Genomic DNA, 20,176 nt, shown 5'->3' on the forward strand with positions numbered 1-20,176 from the left:
GTTTCCAGTCTCTGGCAACTCTGAGAACTAAATGATAGGTCGGCCGTCACCAATGCCCAGCGAGGGACAGGAAAGGGAAAATCCCGAGAGGAAGCAGGGCAGCAGCTGGAACCAATGAGCGCGACCCCAGCAGCACCCCGGGCCGGGGCGGGTTGGCGGGCTCCGAGTCGCTGGTTCTCAAAGCGCTTTACGTTCACCGTTCCCCAACTGTCATAAATCCTTGGTGACAAGGCCCAGCTTGCTTTTCGGTCTGCGGTTGGGTCTCCAGTGCCCGGCAGCCGTGGGCTGTGGGGACCCCGCCTTGCCAGTCAACAGCAAGAGGCCGCAGGAGGGAGGAGCTGTGAGGGGCTGGCTTCTGGGCACGCGGGAGGAAGATCCCGGGAATTGTTCCAGAGAGTTCTGGGGCCTCTCCCAGGTGGGCGCATTTCTGGAAGTTAGATGATCCAACCCTGTTTCGTTGTCTGAGGCTGCTGAGGCTGGAGCTTTTCCGTCTAGCTGTCATTTCCTTGTTTCTCTCTAAATTCCTTTACAGTATGTTTTATAATTTCCCCCCCAAGGTCACAACGGAGACGGGGAAGGCAAGCTTTGCGGCTCGAGGTGCCATGGGCCGTGTAATGGCGCCCACAACTTCGGTAAGTCCTTCCTGATGATTAAGAGGGTGTCAGGAAGGAAGGGGGCGGGCAGGCCCAGGAGTTAGAGCCACGACCTGCTGCTCGGCGTCTCGCACGGTGCTCTGCGGTCAAGTCCAGGTGCTGTCCATTCTAGAACAGGGATGCCGCGTCTGGGGAGCAGGTCTCAGCCCTGTCCCCGTGCATGAGGCTGCAGGGATCACAGATAGCACAGTGAGGTGCATGGTCGCTTATCACTCCGCAGCCCGTAGGGCCGGCGGGCGCGCTCTTGGGGTTCGACGTGGGTTCTCTGTCAGATCGTGTTAAAGCTCCCAGAGCAGATTTTGGGGTGGTTTCAGACTCCTTTGGATGTCTGAGCCCTGAAAGTTACGGGGTGCGGGATTATAGGGAATAGGGCCGAGTGCACTGGGGACAAAATGGAACAGTGTAAGATGTGTGCTCTGGGACTCATAGCCCAGGTGGACTGGTCAGTCCCCAGGTTTTTGTTAACTTCCACTCACTGCCTATTTGTTGATTTAATTCTCGTTATTGTTTGTTATCAGACCGATGGTTATAGGCATCAAACACAGGAGAAAATTTATGGAAGAAACACTTAAATGAGAGATTTTTATACAAATTTGTTACATTTTTTCTTTCTTTCTGTGAATCAGAAGACCACCATTACTTGTTTTTCTGGGGAAAAAAGATAACCACAATCTGGCTCTCAGAATGTTTATTTTGGGGCCATTTCTACTGAATCAATTATAAGTAAATTCGTCCACAAAAGTCTGTAGTAATCTAGAGAAGGGTCACTTTGAACTTTTTCTTATTTTTTTTTTTTTAGGTTCTAAATGGTTTGCTAAAAATCTAAATGGTTTGCTAAAAATCTAAATGGTTTGTTAAGTAACCGTTAATAGCAAGAGTGAAAACCTGCTTAAGATTCTGTTTTCTAAGCACATGAGACTTTGTGTGTCATTTGCGAGCTGTTTACCCAAATATCTTATAGGGCGATTGCCAATCTTTGAAAAGACATTGATCAGTCTTTGAAAAGATAGACAAACCTCCCCTGTCTCCTTCCCTTACCTCCTTTCTTTACCATCTTCTCCCGTCCCCCTTCGTGGAGTCATTAGCCAAACCCCAGCGCTGCTCAGAAGACAGTTTGAAAACCACCCAATAGTTTTCAAGTTCCTCAACCCTTGTTGCACTTTGCGTTTAAAATGCAGTTTATACACGTTAACAACCTATTGCTCTGTTAACCGGAATGCATCAAAGTCCGTTCACACTAGTTGATAGCAGTCATCAGACTGTCGCCGAGTGCCGGGGTCGTGGAAAGCCTGCTCCCCGCGGCATCTCCTGTGCCTTGCACACACTGGTAGCGGTGTTGCTGTTACATTAGTAACAGTGATTATAGCAGTAAGAGTTACACACTTTGAGGTACATCCTTAACACTCTAAGCACTTGACACACATTAACACTTAATGTTCAACCACCAGTGGAGCCAGAACTGTTGTTACCCCCACGGATAAATGAGGAAACCCAGGCATTGTGAGGTTGGGTGGCTTTTTGAAGGTTGCCGAGGGGAAGGGCAGGATTCAAGACCAGGCAGCCTGGCTTCCAGACTTGTGCCCTTAATTGTCACAATATACAGCCTCCTGGAGCACGAAAACCGAGTGGCACAACTTTTATGAGAAAATTTTATTTGATCTCAGCTCTTCCCCAACTGGCCCTCTATTTGCATGACACTTTGATGCCTTTCCTAGAGCTTCCGCATATCTTACCTTATAATCAAGTTTTCAGGTGGCCAGGTTCTAAATCACTACAAACCGTTGCATTTTTTCCAAGATCCATGCTTTGCATTACCCATCAGTCAGGCCCAGGTTTTTACTTATTTGATTGGGATGAGGCCAATGTGAGTAGCTGCCAGGCTGAAGGCTTTTTTATTTCCTCATCTCCTCAGGTGGAGGACATCACAGGTAGGTTTTTCGCTGGCTTGTTCCCTACCCTCTGAAGTGTAATTGGTATACAAAAAAATAATCAGCGTTAATGAGCAAGTTGTACAGCTACTCCTAACCCTTTTCGTTTAATGTTGCATTTGCACTCAAATGATTATGGCCAATGTTTTATTAAAAAAAATAACACTGGCGTCTGAAATCTTATAAAAAGCAAAATTCAAAATTGTTTCTTTGTCACTGTGGGGCCCTCTCTAACTGCTTCTTCTCCCAGTAATAATGGAAAGTGTTTGACTAGCTCAAAAATATGTAGTGGGGTCACAAATTTACTCACACTGTACTTTGAATGTGCAAAGATAATGTACTTCTATATTTTTATTTATCTGATCTTTTTTATCAAGTGTCTACCTGTTGGGTAGAGCAGAAAAACAAAACAAACCAACCAAAGCAAACAAAAAGAGCTTGGCTTAGTCTGATATGAAATGAGGCAAGACAAAATAGTTTTATTTGTTTCTTTAGGTTTAACTTGCTTCTTTGGACAGCTGTTGAATGTTCTAGATTTCCTTATGTTCTCCTTGTTCCCTTTCTTGATGGCAGTCAGGAGTCTGGGGCCGGGAGCTCAGGACTTTGTGTAGTTGGGAGGCGTGGGTGTGATAAATGGTGTGAACTCAGCTCTACCGAGGTTTGGCTGAGCCAGTTCTGATACTAGATAATCCGCTGATATCTGTTACTGACATCTTTGGTGGACGTACTCTTAGTTTATGGTTTTCCAAGGTCTCAGGGCTTTAGAAAACTCTCTCTGATGACCTAGCCTCGCCTTGGCTTTCATGGGTTTGAAGAGTCCTTGGAGTCAGGGCCGCCAATTTCGTTTATGCCTCCGCTGTGGGGTTACTTTACCCTGACCGTGGTGGGCTACATAACAGATCCCCCGCCTTTCACCTTGAGACCCAGTCCACACGGGAAGCGAAGAACCAGCCATTGGCAAACTGCTTACTTTTTCTGGCCACGCCCACTGGAGTATGTTGGGGCCATCGTACCAAGGCTTCTCACAAATAGGTTAACTGGAAAAGAGCCCCTCGGCTTTCTGTGTCCCCCTCAACCTGTGCAACGGACCTGCTCTTGCTGGGGTTTCCAGCCTGCCACTCTTACCGAGGCTGCTTTTTTTTTTTTTTTTTTTTTTACTCTCCACACGCAACTGGGATAGAGGGAGACATTTTTACCTTCTTCTTTATGCCTGGGCGGGATAGTCCTCTAAATCATATACTTCTCCTTCCAAGATTACAACTTCTTTCTCTCCATCCCTGAAACTAAACTTCTAGACTGACTTGGAGGAGAGAGAAACCACCTGAATGAGAAGGAAACGTGGAGAGGGAGTTAATTAAACGTAATGCTCCAGTTACAAATGTGTTTTAACTAATCGAGGTATTTGAATATCGTTTTTTCATGAGTATTTACAATCAAAATTACATCGATTCTGAAAATACATGGCAACTAGTGAAAATGGTTGTTATTTAAAAACTTAGGAAACAATATTCTTATCCACTCTTAACAAGGGGGTCAAATTTATGGTGATAGAAGATTTAACTTTGGTGAACACACAGTACAATAAACATATGACTTATTAGTGGATTGTACACTTGAAACATAATTTTATTAACCAATGACACCCAATAAATTTAATTAAAAATAAAATAAAATATAAATGGCTATTATTAAAGTGACTTTATAGTAGCAAAAAAAGAAACAATACAGTTTTATTTTAATTAAAAATGATACATTGGCATGATTTATTCTCCATACCTTTTAATCATAGAATGTTAGAACTATGACAGGAAAGAACTAATGCTTATTGGCTACCTAGTATGCTCTGAGTACCTCAGACAGTTATATATGTGTTATCTCATTTAATTCTGTTAAAAAAAAAAAACTTACAATCAGACTTTTTAAACAAATTTATTTTTTAGCATCTGTAAAATTTAAAAATAATTCTTTGATGAGGCAACCGACAAGAAGACAATAGAGTAGTCTCAAAGAATATTTTAGAAACGGATTTGAAAAGACAGAAAAGGAATGTATACATACAGTTGCTAAATTAGATACACTCTTAGTTAGTTTTCTACACCTTATCAATTTCAGAGGTTAACATTTAATAGTGCTGGGTAAGAATTACCTGAGATTTTGTTAGTTATGGGTTAATTCTGCAATATATGGTAACAACAAAGTACATTTTCAACAAGACTATCATAAAAGGCTCCAACATAATATTAAAGTTAGGTATACTCATCATTTTGGCTATTTTTAGCTGGAATAGTATTGTATTTCAGACTTTGCTATGAGTTGTGTAATGATCCCTCCATTTCATTATAAAGCAGCAAGCACACGAAGACAGATAACCTGACCCATGGTTAACCAGTATTGGGAGACATTTATTCATGGATCTCTGGCAACTCTGCATGTGTCACAGGCAAGATCTTTTCTGGAACATCTTTTCAAAGCTATCCGCATAGTGCACTGTCTTGGGAGACAGAGATAATGCCTCCTTCCAGAGCAAAAGTTGAACCATTTGTTTGCTGATGATTATAAAAGACTGGCGTGTCCTGGGCTCCGCGTTCCTCTCCCATAGCTCAGCCCGCTGCATCTGCAGGTAGCACTTGGCCATTTTTGCACTGCCCTATAGGAATTAGAGGTCAGGGAACTGGGCAAGAGCTTGAGGATACTGTGCCATTTCCTGTGCAGTTGGCAGAACATTGTCCTTTGTCAGTGGCCTGGGAGTGTCTTGTCTTTTGCCAGCATCCTTGGAACCATGGCCGGTTAACTTACTAGCTTTCACGTCATGTAAAATCTCAAATCCTCCACAGTTCCCGACAATCACGGGTGGTCAGAACTAGGACTGAGAGTTCTAAACTTCGTGCCCGTGTTCCTTCCACTTCACTGCGACCGGCCTCGACTTCCTGCCTCTGTATCTCCTTTCCCAGTCTGGTACCTCCAGGGATTCTGGGCGACTGATTTCCACCCGGTTACAGAAGACTTACCATTCACCAAGACAGGCTTCTCGCCACCAAGCCTCTGAAAACCGTCCTTCTCGTCCACCTCGCTGGCTTGTCTTTACTCTAGAGGAAACAATGAGATAAATCTTATTGTTTCATTTGGGTGAGTTTAGTGGTTTTTAACCAAGAATGCACAAAAACAATGCCTTCCTCTAACCGGGATATACTAGCGGTGAGGAGGGAAGGAGGAAGGCATTACACGGCTGTCAGGATGAAAACCAGATACTATAGGTATCAGTCCTGAGCCTCCCCGTGGCCCGAGTGATCTTCGTAACACACCGTCAGTGTGCTTCATGTCCATGGTGAAAACCCTCTGCTGGCTCCCCACCTCCGCAGGGTAAATCCAGACTGACTCGCCTGGCGCCCCAGGCCCCTCACGCTCTGCTCTCTTCTTCCCCAACTCCTGCTGCTGCTCGTTCACATCCGGACTCATCAGCCTGTTCCGCAGACCACTGAGCCCCTTCGCATCTCTGCCCCTCTGTGTGCAGGCTTCTTCCTCCTCGTCCACTGCCTGTGTCCTACTTGCCTTCCAGGCAGACTCTTCGTAAACGCCATCCCTGAGCCTGGGTGCTGCCTCTCCACCCCTACCGAGCACAGGGCTCCTTACCGCCGTGGCCCTTGCTCTGCGGTCAGGTTGCTAAACTGCAGTAGTTCTCGATCTCGGTTTTTCCAGAGCACTGTAGGCAGCTCGCAGGGCTGGAGGGTAATGGTGTCCATTCCAATTGCGTAAGTCTTTCTTCCCTTTAGAACCAGTCGATGAGATTGATGATCATGGGAGGTAGTTATCGAAGATCAGTAACCATGACCCAGAGTCATTGCCCCAGTTAGGGCTTCATGATTTGACCAAATTCTACTACGCATTTTGTAGTCACCACTCTGTAGCTCTAAATCATGTATTTTTATTATTATAGGCTATGTCTTATTTAATTTAAACCCATAACAGACTTGACCGGTTCTGTGGAATATAAGGAAATCTGGTTTTGAAGTTCAATAAATTAATAGGGAATACAAATGATGCTAATTCACCTCACCAGGGACTTCATAAGAGCCGTTATGATCCAGTCTCTCGTGTTGAACTTTAAGATAAAACCGATGCTTCAAAATGCAGTGTTAAAAAGGAGAAGCCATACAGATGATTATTTCCAATTTGATTTCTTTACTTATTGGGAGTTAAGACTGTCCCCACTCACAATATGTTATTTACAAAAAAGTACTTGAAAGTAAGAGTCTGAAGCCTGTTGAATTTTTCGAAGCACAAAATGCAGCACTATCCAGTATATGCCGAAAGCATATTTTGTCTTTTTAAATAGTGTTTAACACGTAGATACATTTTTTATTACATCTTAATATGTATTTAATTCTCAAGCCGAACGTGTCATAATTAAATTTAATTAAATTTATGTGTTGACAGATTATGCTTTTCTTTTTATGCAGTTTAAAATTAAGCGAAACACTTGTGGCATGTGTTCAATGGAAAACAAGTCCAAATCGATCCGTATTCATTTTGAATGTTACTGATGCTCTTCCAATAGCTGCATGATTCGTGGACTCATTTACTTCAGCTCTGTACCCAAAGTCACATTCGCAGGGAGCCCTTTCCCGGCCCCTCAGTTTTAGACCAGAAGATGTTTCCTGTCCTCCCCGACCTTCCTTCTCTGGTCTAGTTTCTCCTTAGCACTTTTCACTCTCTTTCTTACTATAATTTTACCTTTCCGATAAATCAGATTTATTACTTAACTTCTCTCACTAGATGTAAGCTTTGGGAAGGCAGGAATTGTGTCTGTCTTGTGTACTATTGTATCCGTGGTGCCTAGAACCATGCCTGGCACTTAGTAGGTGCCTGGCACTTAGTAGGTGCAATTTTTTTGAAAAAAAAGTTATAACATTATAATAAAATTTTTAAAATGTAGCGATCTAGAAGGAAACATTTTCTACTCACACCTATTTATATATGATTTGCCATTTAACTATTCTATTTTTACATGTTTTTATATGTTTTAATATTCTTATAGGGGGTTGCAATGTTGTATATTACTTTCAAAGTGTATCAAATGGGAAAATGCTAGGAAAAATGCTGTGTTGTAGTGTTTGATTCTCTTCAACTAGACTGAATTTTTGTGGGCCTCAGTGATTATTTTTTTTCTTCGTTTCTCTAGAGCTGCGCGTCTTAGCTCATAGTTGGTGCTCAGAACTGTCATTGAATCCATAGATGATAAAGTCTCAGAGGGAAGCTAGCACAAGTCAGTGTGGGAATGAATCACTGTGACACACAGACACGAGACCGTGCCATGAGCCTGAAGTCCTGTACCTCTGCGTCACTGGGGCTAAAGAGCATTCATTAGTCACCTTCTCGGTCACCTGTTTCCTTCTGCCCTGTTCACTTCAGTACTACCATCCCAATGTCGCTCGGAGAGATGGTCACAGGAAGATCTGTCTGTTGCTGAGAGTGGGCTTTATCGGACTGGTAGGAGGTCAGAGGGGGCGGTGAGTGGACATAGAAAGACAAGGGAAGGAAATGAGGAACAGAGGTAAAATGGATAATGAACAGAAGTTGACTGGAAAGTGAGCAGAAGTGAAATCGTTTTCTGTGTGTGTATGTGTGTGTGTGTGTGTTTTGTGTTGTTTTTTGTTTTATTTATTTTTGGTTAGTGAATGTAACTCATAGTGATCTCAGAGTGATGGGAGGAAAGTGATTATAATTGTCTTGAGTTGCAGTAGTGCCAGTGATCAGGGGTCAGTCACAAGTCCCTGCATCTTTCTTATCTGTCTCTGGGTGCCCAAGACTCAACTCACTCACTGTTCTTGAAGAAAAGAACAGGTTTCGGGGCTCTCATCTCTTTCTGAGTTATGCCTGTGTTAGGGAGATTGAACATGGGTCTCTGGTCTGGGCTTGAAAGAAGGAAAGGTAATTCGGAGGCTGGGGGGTAACAGCTGTATCCCCAGTAGATTCGGGCAGGTCAGACCCATGTGTCTTGGAGCTTCTTACAGCTGCCAGCCTCTTTCTACACGTCCACTGCAGATGGTATAGGTCGCATTCTAATGTAAAGAATATAATTTTGAGATTCCAGCATCTAGTGGACTGTAGACATTAATTATGCTATTCATTTCCTAAGCAAGTTTGTTTTTCACAAGATTTTTTCCCCTCCAACTTTCCCATACATCTGTTTTCACTCCCAACTGGACATGCTGGAGTTACAAGGGCATTCATCCTAACTTTTTTTTTTTTTTTGGAAGGTAGCAGTGGCTACCTTCTTTATATAAGTAACTCGCATGCACAATGCTTTTCTTCCGAATTCCCAGGGAGCATCGCAAGGGGGTAATTAAAGCAGTCTGTTTCTCCAGCACGTTCTGTCTGTTTTTTCTTTTCATTATTAGATGTGATGACACATTTGCCTGTGTGGCTTCCCACAGATGGCATGGGAATTTTGTGATCAAATGGTACGAGTAAGCCAACTGTCGTCTCAGATTACAGCTTTCCATGTCGTTCCCCATGTGTAGGGACCTCACCTTAATAAAGCGCTTGCTTCTTTTAAGGCGATATTACCTGGATGCAGAGTTTAGAGTAACGCGTATAACTTTGAAAAGGCCACTGAAAATGTAACTCACTAGCTAGTTTCATGTCCCGTGTTTTGACTCTGATACAAAAGTGACCGAATTAAAAAAATCTCTGACAGAAAACTTAATAATTAAAATATAATTTAACCCTTCACTATTTTGGTTACAAGAGGCGGCAGTAATGCAGAGTTTGGATTTTTCTGGAATCTTTTCAAACTGATAAAGAAATACCATGGACTATCTTTTTTTTAACCTTTATGTTTGGTTCTAAATTTCTTTATATCATTCATGGGCACAGATATCTAGACCATTAAGCAAAACTTTTTTTTTTGTCCACCAAAACGGAAATAAAAAAAAGAGACTCCAGAATACAAAGAGACCTTGTCTCAAGTGGCAGTATCAGCACTTACTGAATAAAACTTAAAAATTAGCTTTGACCTTCAGAGCTAGAGGCGGGGAGAGACGACATACATAAAATCGGGATGTGAGGAGAATGGCGGCAACTCAGCGTGCCCCCTCTGATGGCGGTTTCCTTTTGCGTTTCTGGCCAAAGTGGCAAGCAAGTGAAACCAAAGAGGCCAAAGACCTACGTAGCATGCGCGCCACGGGAAAGCGGCTGAGTCGGAATGGTAATTTGATGAAGGAACAGGAGATGAGAAGCACCGCTCCGAGCGGTGAGGAGAAGGACTTCGGGGCTGAGAAGGTTGGAAAACGTTACCCAGAGCAGAGCTGGGCTCCATGAGTGTTCTTGTCGGTGTCCAGAGTGGCCGCCCAGAAGTCAGGGAAGGTCAAGAGCCGGGCACAGCCTGAAAGGTTTTAGTTTCTAAAACATGGGACTCAGAGCTATGCTAAGCAGTGTTTGATCACAAATGCTTATGACGGGGGAATCAGTGGTTGAAACAACTGCGATGCTCGAAATCTAGGCCGGGATTCACCAGTGGCTCAGATGCATATGAGACTCTCGAGCAAGTCGTTTAAAAACTCCGGGTCTCACTTCCAGCACGTGCAAGACCAAGGCCTGGAGTATGTGAGCTGTCAGCTGCTGACCCACAAGCTCTATAAATTATTATCGAACCCAGATTTTATACTTATTTTAATCTTCCAAATTTGCTACAAGCAATGATCAAGATGACAGAGAAAAATAGGCTAAGATGGTTAAAATAACAGTAAGAAGTCATTTTTAGCTGTTATATGAGGTTTCAGCCCGTAGGATGGACGGCGTTGGAGCTCCCGAACAGCTAGGCTTGAAGAAAGAAGTTTAGTGGTTTTGGGTTCTCTTGAGTTTCAGCTACTCCAGGCTCGAATCCCACTTGTCCGCTCTCTGCCTCTGTGGTGTTGAGTGTCTGTTTAACTTCTCTTACCTTCATTTTTATCTCTTGCTAATCGAGTTACTCCTTTTAACCTGGGTCATGAGATTATTCTGAGAATGAAATGCAGCAGCGCAGGTGGGGTCTGGTTCATAATAAACGCTTGTTATTTTGATCGATGCTTGCAGTACAGTATCCTCTCGGATTTGTAATATTCCCTACATCTCTGAATTTAGATTTTGTATTTGTTTTAATATTTCTGCCTATTTCCCTGTAAGTGCTGATTTAATGACTAAGAGCAATTGGCTATGGCGATTAGGTAAAAATACCCTTTGTGCCGACGTGACTTCATTTTCTTCAGACCTTGTAGCCCAGGTGTAGCTCGCAGTCACCGAGTCTGCCTCTTGTCTTGGTTGCACTGTTTTCAATATATTAGCAGTCACTTAACATTTCCAAACCATATATTGTTCTATAAGGTACAGGTTGTGACAATCATTCTGCCTGTGCGTGTTGTTAATTTAAAATACTTAATTCTTCCCATGAATTACAATATCTGTGAAAGAGATAATTTTTACTACTGACTATGGCATAAGGGTAGACATATAGATTGATGGAAGGGAATTATGTCAGAAAAGGAACTGTCATGTTTATAATCAATTGATATTTAGAGAGGGTACCAATATAAATTTAATGCAAGGAAGAACAGTCTTTCCAATAAATGGTGCTGGTATAGCTGGATATTCATATGTAAAAGAATGAAGTCGGACCCCTACCTCATACCATCTAAAATCTTAGAAGAAAACAGGCATGTGTCTTCATGACCTTGGATCAGGCCATGTTTTTTTTTTTCCTTTGCGTACATTACATCCCCATGGCTTATTTTATAATTAGAAGTTTGTACCTCTTGATCCCTTTCACCTATTTCGCCCATCCCCCACCCCCTCCCCTCTGGCAAACACTAACCTGTTCTTCATATCAGTGAGTTTTGTTTTATTCGTTCGTCTGTTTTTCAGATTCCACACATGAGTGAAATCATACAGTGATACTTATCTTTCTCTGATTTATTTCACTTAGCGTAATACTCCCCAGGTCTAGTCCTGTTGTTGCAAATGGCAAAAGTTTATTCTCTTCGTGGCCGAGCAGTGTTCGTGTGTGTGTACGTGTGGGTAATTTCTTCATTTATCCATCGATGGACATTTAAGTGGTTTCCACAGCTTGACTGTTAATAATACTGCAGTGAGCATAGGGGCTCATATATGTTTTCAGATTACTGTTTTTGGTTTTTTTTGGATAAATACCCAGCAGTGGCATTGCTGGGTCACATGGTAGTTCTATTTTTCATTTGTTGCGGAACCTCCACACTTTTCCACAGTGGCTGCGCCAAGTTAAATCGTTCCCATCGGCAGTGCACGAGGGTTCCGTTTTCTCCATGACATGTGCACATGCGCGCGCACGCGCGCACACACACACACACACACACACGAGGAAAATAGTCACTATATCTGAAATACTTTAAAAACTAAATTTCAGAGCATTATTATTTAAGGAAAAAAACCCCGGAGACATAAGCTTTGCTAGCAGATGAAATACAGTAAAGTTAAGAATGGAGGAAATCCAAATAATTTAAACAGGTCAAAGAAGAAATCTCTTCCAAGTTTTTGTTAACTGTCGCAGGACCCCGTGTTACCTTGCGCATGTGCCTGTGGCACTTGTTTCACTCTAAACCTGTGCTAGAAACCTTTTCCGTTGCATGGAGCCATCAGAAATACCTTCTGGAAAGTTCTTCATGTGATTTTTTAGTGTTTCATCTGTCAAAACTAGCTCCCTCTCCAAGAGCCTCAATCTTCATTTGAATATATATACTATATTACTGGTGGAATTGCTTAAGACCTGTACCCTGGTTTTTTGGCGAGTTGGAAGCTGACCATACTCAACTGTGATGCACAGGGGTGGGGCATTTTGTTAGGATGGTGAGTGTAGCAGGTTTAGTCTTTGCATGTTTTTATTTCATGACCATTAAATTCATCTCCATCTCTAGTAAACAATACATAGATTTGAAAAAAGGGGCCTAGAGGTGGTGAATTATTATCACAAAGGCATCCTACTAACAAAATAATGAAAAAGCATTGTGAAATAATTTCAGTAGGAGGAAGCAGATTATGGTTCTCATTTTACGAAGTTTATAATAAAAAGAATTGCAGAAAAATAGACAGTAGCTCAAAGGAGACCATCAAAAGATGTGTAGTTGAGTTAGGATATAGTACCTAAGGGAAAACATTAAAACACAAATACCTGGAATATAGAAGAACTGTATTTAACTCCCCAATTAGTGAACACCCTGGTTCATGTGCCTGGAAAAAAAAAAAAATTTGGAGCAGCAGCAACACCCCCAAGACACTTTTGGAAGGATATAGTCATTTGACTATTTATGTGCTAAGGCTGGGTTAGTTATAGTTCACTCGAAGTCCTAGAGATTCAGTACCTATTAAATTGCCTTAGTCTCAATATTTTAGGTCCTGCAAACATAGGGGACCATTTTTTTGCGAGGCTGTCCTTTTACTTCATCAAGGCTGTGGGCGAATGGACCCACCATGGACACAGCCTAGACTTTTCAGAGCTTACAAAGCTCGGGGCCTTTTCATTTTGCGTCCCGAAGAAGTTTTTCTTGATCCCAACCCCACATTTAGCCCAATATGAACTGACTTTAAAGCGAAGTGATTGGAATCGAAAGTTAATCCAGTCTGGTCTCTGTAGAACGGTTTCAGAGCCATGCTCGCTCTCACTAGTTGGGCATCAGCCCCAGTGATGACTCCGGCTCGTAGAGTTGGTTGTGATGTGTGTTTCAAGATGAGGGTCAGCAGAGTCACAAATCCCGGAAGACAGGATTATCTTTCTCTCCTTCCTACACATGGGGCTCTTTTTTTCCTTGTGTGGAAAAAGGAAACTTTGCAGTTATGATTAAGGATCTTAAAGCGGATAGGTTATTCCCGATTATCCGGGTGGGCCCAGCATAATCACCAGGGTTCTCGGAGAGAAGCAGGGGTGTGAGAGCCAGGGAGAGAGAATGCAGACGCCGTGCTGCTGGCTTTGAAGATGATGCAAAGGGCCACAAGGTGAGCAATGCAGGTGGCCTCTAGGAGCTGGAGAAGGGAGGGAAACGGAGGGAAAGGGATCGTCCCCTTGTATTGGTCTCCTGTGGCTGCCGTCACGGAATACCACAGGCTGGTGGCTTAAGCAACGGAAATTTATTTTCTCACAGTTCTTGGGGCTAGAAGTCAGCGTTGGTTCCAGGCGAGGCCTCTCTTTCTGGCCTGCAGACAGCCACGTTGTTGCTCTGGGCTTCCCTCTGTCTCTGCACTGAGAGATGAATATCTTTGGTAAAACCGTTCCCTCTCCTAGAAGGACACCAGTTCCGTCGGGTTAGGGCCCCACCCTTGTGAACGCATTTCATCTACATCACCTCCTTAAAGGCCCTGCTTCCAAATATAGCCACATGTGTATTTGAGGGGACACAATTCAGTCCCCTCAGAAGGAACACAGCCCTACTGACACCATGATTTCCTTCGAGTGACACTTTTGGCTGCAGAATTATACAATAGTGAATTTGTGTTGGCTTAAGCTACTAAAGTTAAGGTCGTTTGTTACAGCTAGAGTAGGAAATTAATACAACATTCTCACTGGTTTGAAAGACTGTTTTCTCTCCACATGGCAGATTCCTCATTTATTAATATGCTAACACGATACACAGCTACATTAACTAAAGAGTACGTGCTGGACCCAACCGCCACGCCCACACTACTGTGTGAAAGCTCATGTGTACACACACACACACACACACACACACACACACACACACACACGCACTCACACTGGCCTCCGCAGAGATCCATGCTGAGATGCTTCAGGAATTCGTGCCGGCCAGCAGTTACTTCGCATTTTTCTGTAAACTCACCTAAGATGGGAGGAATGTATAAATGGCTCCTTAAACGAAGAACGGAACCTTTTAGGATGCGTTTTCTGATAAATGGGTAATGACGCCCTCACGTCATTCGGGCAGAGATCCTCACAGTTGCCCCTCATCACCTTTTCCATCGGCTCTAGGCCGTAGGGTTTGTCTGAGGGGGCCACACAGGGTCCAACTGTGTGTGGCTGCCTGTGTGTCTCTGGACGAGTAGGGACGTAATACCTCAGGGTCAAGGTAGGGCTCTCTGGGAACTTTCAAGTGCAAAATACTTTCTGTCAGTCCTGAGTGCCCACATCTCCAGGAGTTGAAGTAGAATACAAAATGTCGAAAGGAGAGGAGTGGAAATAGAATGAGAGCTCTTCTGGGACTGCGAGGCAGATAAGCCCCTTTTAAAGGGTTCATTAATGATTTCTCGATGTGCACGGTTAACGGGGTCCTGGGAAGAACAGATGGTCTGTTTGCCATGGATTCTTCAGCTGCTGTGGCAGGAAGTAGTGGAGAAATCTAGAGGTGCCAGACTGGGTTGTCCAGAATCCAGAGAGTGCTTGCGGGATCTTCTTAACAGAAAACGCATTTCCGGGGTCTGTCCTGTGCAGGGCATTCTGTAAGCAAAAGGTGCCAGAAACACAGAACACAATTAAATGGTGTTTGGCAGTATTTTCACTATTATGAAATTTAGGTCTGATGGATCCCCCAACACATTCTTGCAAAAAGAAGCCAATTCAATTATTTCATCACAATTTGATCCCTCGATATCATAAAAATCACTGTAGCAGTCAAAATTTAAGTTTTACCTAAAGGGATACTTATGGTGGGCTAGAAAAAAAAATCATAAATTTTTAGCTCATTTGCACAGAGTATGATTTAACTCTTCAACTGATTTATGTTTTGACTACTCTTTATAGGTTACTAGGGGAACCTACGCTTCCTTATTAATTCAAATCAACAGAGCCTTTCTTTGAAATTACCCGTTACACATAATGCCCCAAAATCTATCTTAAGCGTCATCGTTTACCTGATCTTTATTGGTTCATTTTACTATGCAGTAAAATCGGACACAGGGAAATACTTGCAAAATCATAGAAAATATTTTCTAAAAGTTGATAGGATGTTATTTGCAACAGTGCTGCGATTTTTAGAAAAATATTCTTTCTTTAAGTGAGAATACATCAGTTTCTTTTAAAAACTCCTGTCAGTTTAAACTTTGTACATAATCTTAATTCATTTTACCCATGGCATACCACGATTTGTGCTGTGCCAAATAACTAACGGTGACTCTCACTCAGCAATTTCACTGTGTATTATTCCATCATCCTCTTTATTTTTCTCATTCTTCAAGTTTTATTCACAGTCTCTCAAGTCACCCCCCCCTTTTTTTTATCGTTTGTAAAATAACAAAAATCTCATACATGATATTCTGAGCATTTTGTCTTTTCCTTCTTTTGCTTGGAGTGGTATACTTGGAAAGTTAGTTATACGCTTTCTGCAGCTTATACATGGCAAGAGAGTATGTGTCATATTTACATAACGGACATTAAAAGCAATCGTCCATACTAAAGCCAGATCCAGTAAGTTTTAAGTTACCATGGACTCTTATGGAATAAAAGGATTCAATTGAAATAGTTTCTAAGTGAATAGCTGGCAAAACACTTTTTATTTTTCATTTTATTTTCCACTTTGCCTCAGAATGGTAAACATACACATCTCATAAGAAAAACATTTTCCCCCGGATTAGTTTTTTGTTACAGTGTATTTCAAAGGTATTGAGGGTTGGGCATGGGAAGTATTGTTCGGCTCAGGCATCCTACATTACTGGAAGTTCTTAAGGTAGACTTCTGGGGTTATAGTTTATAGTTTTCCCATTAAGATATCAAGGTCACTTGAACTGTTTCGGGCCTGTCTTGACTTGTAAAATGTTGGTATTGGCTAGATCAATGAGTAAACAGCAGTCTATAAATTGAAGATATACTTGGTTCACAGATATTTGTTGTCAGTATTTAATATGCAAAATATTTAAATGTTTTTGAAGTAGTCGCCTCACTCATTTAGGCTCTTTCCCTGATCGCTGTATACATTTGAGTTTGGGCTCCAGGATTAGCTGATTCTTAACATCTATCTGGTTTTCAGTTCAACAGTTCTGTATACATCCTTCAAGCTTATCTTTTTAGTCAACTAACTTTCCCGTTACCTAAACATGACCTCAGTGTATAATAACTGGGAATCGCTTTGGAAGCTCACATTATAAATATATAGAAGTAGACACAAAATTTATCCTAAATTCCTTTTTGAGGAAATCATGAGAGATGCCATGTGTCAGTTTCTGCCAAGCGTTCTTAAGAACAGATCACACAAAAGTGATGCAGTATCTTAACAGTCAAATTAAAATGACAAGATTGTAGAAGACAGTGCTATGCCAGGCATGTTTTATAAGAATGTTTTTATTTCCACATGGGTTATGAGCACTGAAAAATGGAATTGGCTATTTGTTTTCGAATCGGGACTTTAATTAAAATGTGTTTATTTCATTGGCTATCAGAAAGCTATTAGTAAAGGTGTTTGTGGAAAATGGAATGGGATTTATTTCATCAAATATTTCATAATTCTGGACAGTTTTTCTTATGACATCAATTAGAATGGCAAACTAATTTCTATAGCTATGCATTTATTGTGTGCGTGTGTTTGTGCGTGTGGGTAGTTTTCTCTAAGAAGGGATAAGCAAAATTAAATACTAAAAAAATCACACCAGGCCAAAGCATATGACACAATGGTCTTGTTTCCATCACAGACAGAAACCAACAGCTTGTTTTAATAATCAAATATGTTTCCTAAGGGTCTTGTTAAATTGTTGAATGTAAATTGCAATTGGAATTGACTATTAAAGTTCTTGGTAGAGTAGGTTAAACATCTGTTCAATTTATTACAATTTTATTTGTACTTCAGCTGTAACTGGGGCAATTAAGCCAATCAGAGCAAGCAAATCAAATCTAATTTACACTCTAATGGACTAAAAATGAATGAATAAACACTACACTACTAGATTCAAATGATTAAACATGTCTCTCAGGATATTTTTGCCTCTTTCAGTATACAAAAATCACGGTGTTTGTACTATAATTAACCACTTAAGAATGATATAAATAAATTTGAACATCTTTTTATTTTTTAACAATTGTTTTAAGATTGCTACCTAATCTTCAAGAACATAATAAACGAGATTCTTTCTTAACTTAGACAAGTTTACTTACAAAATCATTTGTTAAATCTATGTTCATGATTTACCTGAAAACGAGAGCTTAAATAGAATATATGACACTGATTTTTTAAACATAAATTTTTCTATATTCATTTGTTTTGCCTTAGCTATAGACTGCAAGAAGAAAGATTAATAATGGATTTACTATTGTGTTTAGATGTTATTGATCTTTGTAGGGCTCATGCCCTTTCAAAACAACACTTGACAATGCGGAATGTAATGTCCAGCACAGTACGTAGGTAGGGCAGCTGACATGCATCTTATTAGGAGCTTAGAGTCACCAGCGGTGTTGGGGAACCATACACAGGAGCCTCCATCCAAAACAGCCACTGAGCGGTGCAAAGTGGACACTGTGTTTTGGATGGAGATCCGGGCCGACCTCACATTAGTGTTCTGGAAGCCACTATCGTTTAGGTTCAGCAAATACCAAACAGAATACTATTATGTCAAGGTGAGAAACGTCCAAAGCTCTAGAGAAGTTTTCTAAGAGTTTATTTGAGCCCGACTGAGGATCTGCTGGGAAGCAAGATCTCAAATGCCCTGGAGAATGACAGTTCTGCAGTGTTTTTTATACTTGTGGAAAAAGGAAGGCACACAAGGGAGATTACACTAAGGTGAGGGAAAGCAAAGTCTGGCGTCATTAACAAGATTATGTGGTCCCTCAAGGGTGGTTACACCTCTCAGGGGTCTAAAGGCGAGGACTACTCTGGGATTTCAAAGGTGTGATAACCTAGACCCACAAGAACAATACAGGGCTTGCTTAAGGCAAAGATAAACCTTTTTATGGGCTATGACCTGCCCAGTTAGGAATTTAAGATCAAATCGCCCTGGGCGGTGGTCAAATTTGTTACCAAACCCGTTTTCCATCCACAATTATATAACATGCGCCAGATTGAACATTGATTAAATAATTACCATGTAGCAGTGCACCAGACAGTGCGGTAGGCTCTTTGATATATTACTTATTTGGTGAGCTAAAATTTCCTTTATTTTGATAAATAAAAATAGAGGAGCGAATATCATATTTTATCTAAATTTCGGAAGGTCCGCCTTTTAACACTCGCAAACCGGCCCTTCCGTAAGCTCCCTGGTAGCATTTGCATGATTTAATTGGGGGATCAGAGGACTTGGCAGAGGCCATAGTTCATCCTTTTGCTTCCCATGTCTGATGAAAGCAAGTTCACCACGGTCTGTGTCTTCAAAGGAAAGATCTTAACAAACTTTGCCTTTGGCTATGTGTCTTAGAACACGTGCAGCCTGGCTTGTCTCCACCAAAATCTACCAAATCAAAGAAAGCCACATCCAGCCTAGACCTCCACTAACGCACTTCGCGGGTACAATCCTCTCTCAGATGCGCCCTGCACCGCACCCAGAAAACCTTTCCCTGCTGTACTCACCACTCTCCTGTGTCCGTCTTTGCTAACTGCTTTTGATTAGTTATCGAGAAGTTACTACAGAGTCATGGGACGGATGCCACGCCTTCAAAGAATATGTTCTGTCTGGGTAAATCCCTACTCCTACCTACTCTCTCCTCCTCCCTAACTCCCTCCCTTTCTTCCTTCCTCAAATATTTTTTGAAGTGCTACTAAGTGCCAGGTGCTATGTAGACCCTAAGAACAGTAAGCACAAAATTACGTTTCCTGACCTGATGAAGTTAGTTGGAAGTGGAGGGCAGCATTGATCAAATAGTCACACGATGAATGTGAAAAATGAAACCTTGATAACAATTAGACAGGTGAGGTCAGGATATCAAGAAACAGAATATTTTAGAGGATTTTGCCTGGTTACATTAGGGAAGGTTCTTTGAATAAGTATCTATTGGGCCGAGATACAAAGGTTGAATTCGAGGTAAATAGATGAAGAGAGGACGAGGGGGGTTCCAGGCAGAGGAGACAGGCGTGGACAAATATCTTGAAATTAAATGGAGTAATGATGCTTAAGAGGCTGAAGGAAGGCCGGGACTGCGAGAGCCCAGGACAGGGGTGTGAGCTGCAGCTTCTCAGAGAGGTAGGGTGGGGCTGGAATTTACAGAGCCTGTAAACTGTTCAGGAAGGTTGTTTCTATCTTAAAAGCACCTGTAGGCCATTGGAGAGATTTATACAGAAGGTACCACGTCACTCGGCCTGCAGAGAGGAGAAAGAATTACGTGAAGCAGTGCAAGGGTGGGTGGACCGGTCGACCAGTTGGTCAGGAGACGACTTTGGGATCCAGTTGTGTGAAGATGCTGCTTGAGTCAGCGTAGTGGTAGGAATGGAGACAAGTGGATGGATTTGAGAGGCACAAATGTCTATGTGTTAGTTTTGAGTTATCCTTCGTTTCGGGTACTTTATGTTTACCATTCATTTTTAACCTTGTTCTCCACAAATGATAAACTTCTCTGCCTTTCTGCCTTGTCCACGTTCTCCAGCTTTATCTTCTCTCTCCATTTGCTGCATCTTTCCACACGGTGGAACTCAGTTTAACTGGGCTTTCCAACCCTAATCCAAATCTTTC

At 42.0% G+C, this 20,176-nt stretch overlaps 1 protein-coding gene across 2 annotated transcripts in view; it reads left to right on the forward strand.

Annotated features, from left to right (window-relative positions):
- Positions 1-578: 578 nt before the first annotated feature.
- Positions 579-20,176, forward strand: part of MINDY3 (MINDY lysine 48 deubiquitinase 3) — a 352,604-nt gene continuing 333,006 nt past the window's right edge. Inside the window, exon 1 of one of the 2 annotated variants that reach the window (XM_036226889.1) lies at positions 579-632. The gene's annotated coding sequence lies outside the window, so the exon portion shown is untranslated. The remainder of the gene's footprint in view (positions 633-20,176) is intronic. The other variant, XM_036226890.1, reaches the window with a different exon arrangement.

Source organism: Rousettus aegyptiacus, unplaced genomic scaffold, assembly GCF_014176215.1.
Source record: "Rousettus aegyptiacus isolate mRouAeg1 unplaced genomic scaffold, mRouAeg1.p scaffold_m13_p_10, whole genome shotgun sequence".
NCBI classification, from domain to species: Eukaryota; Metazoa; Chordata; class Mammalia; order Chiroptera; family Pteropodidae; genus Rousettus; species Rousettus aegyptiacus.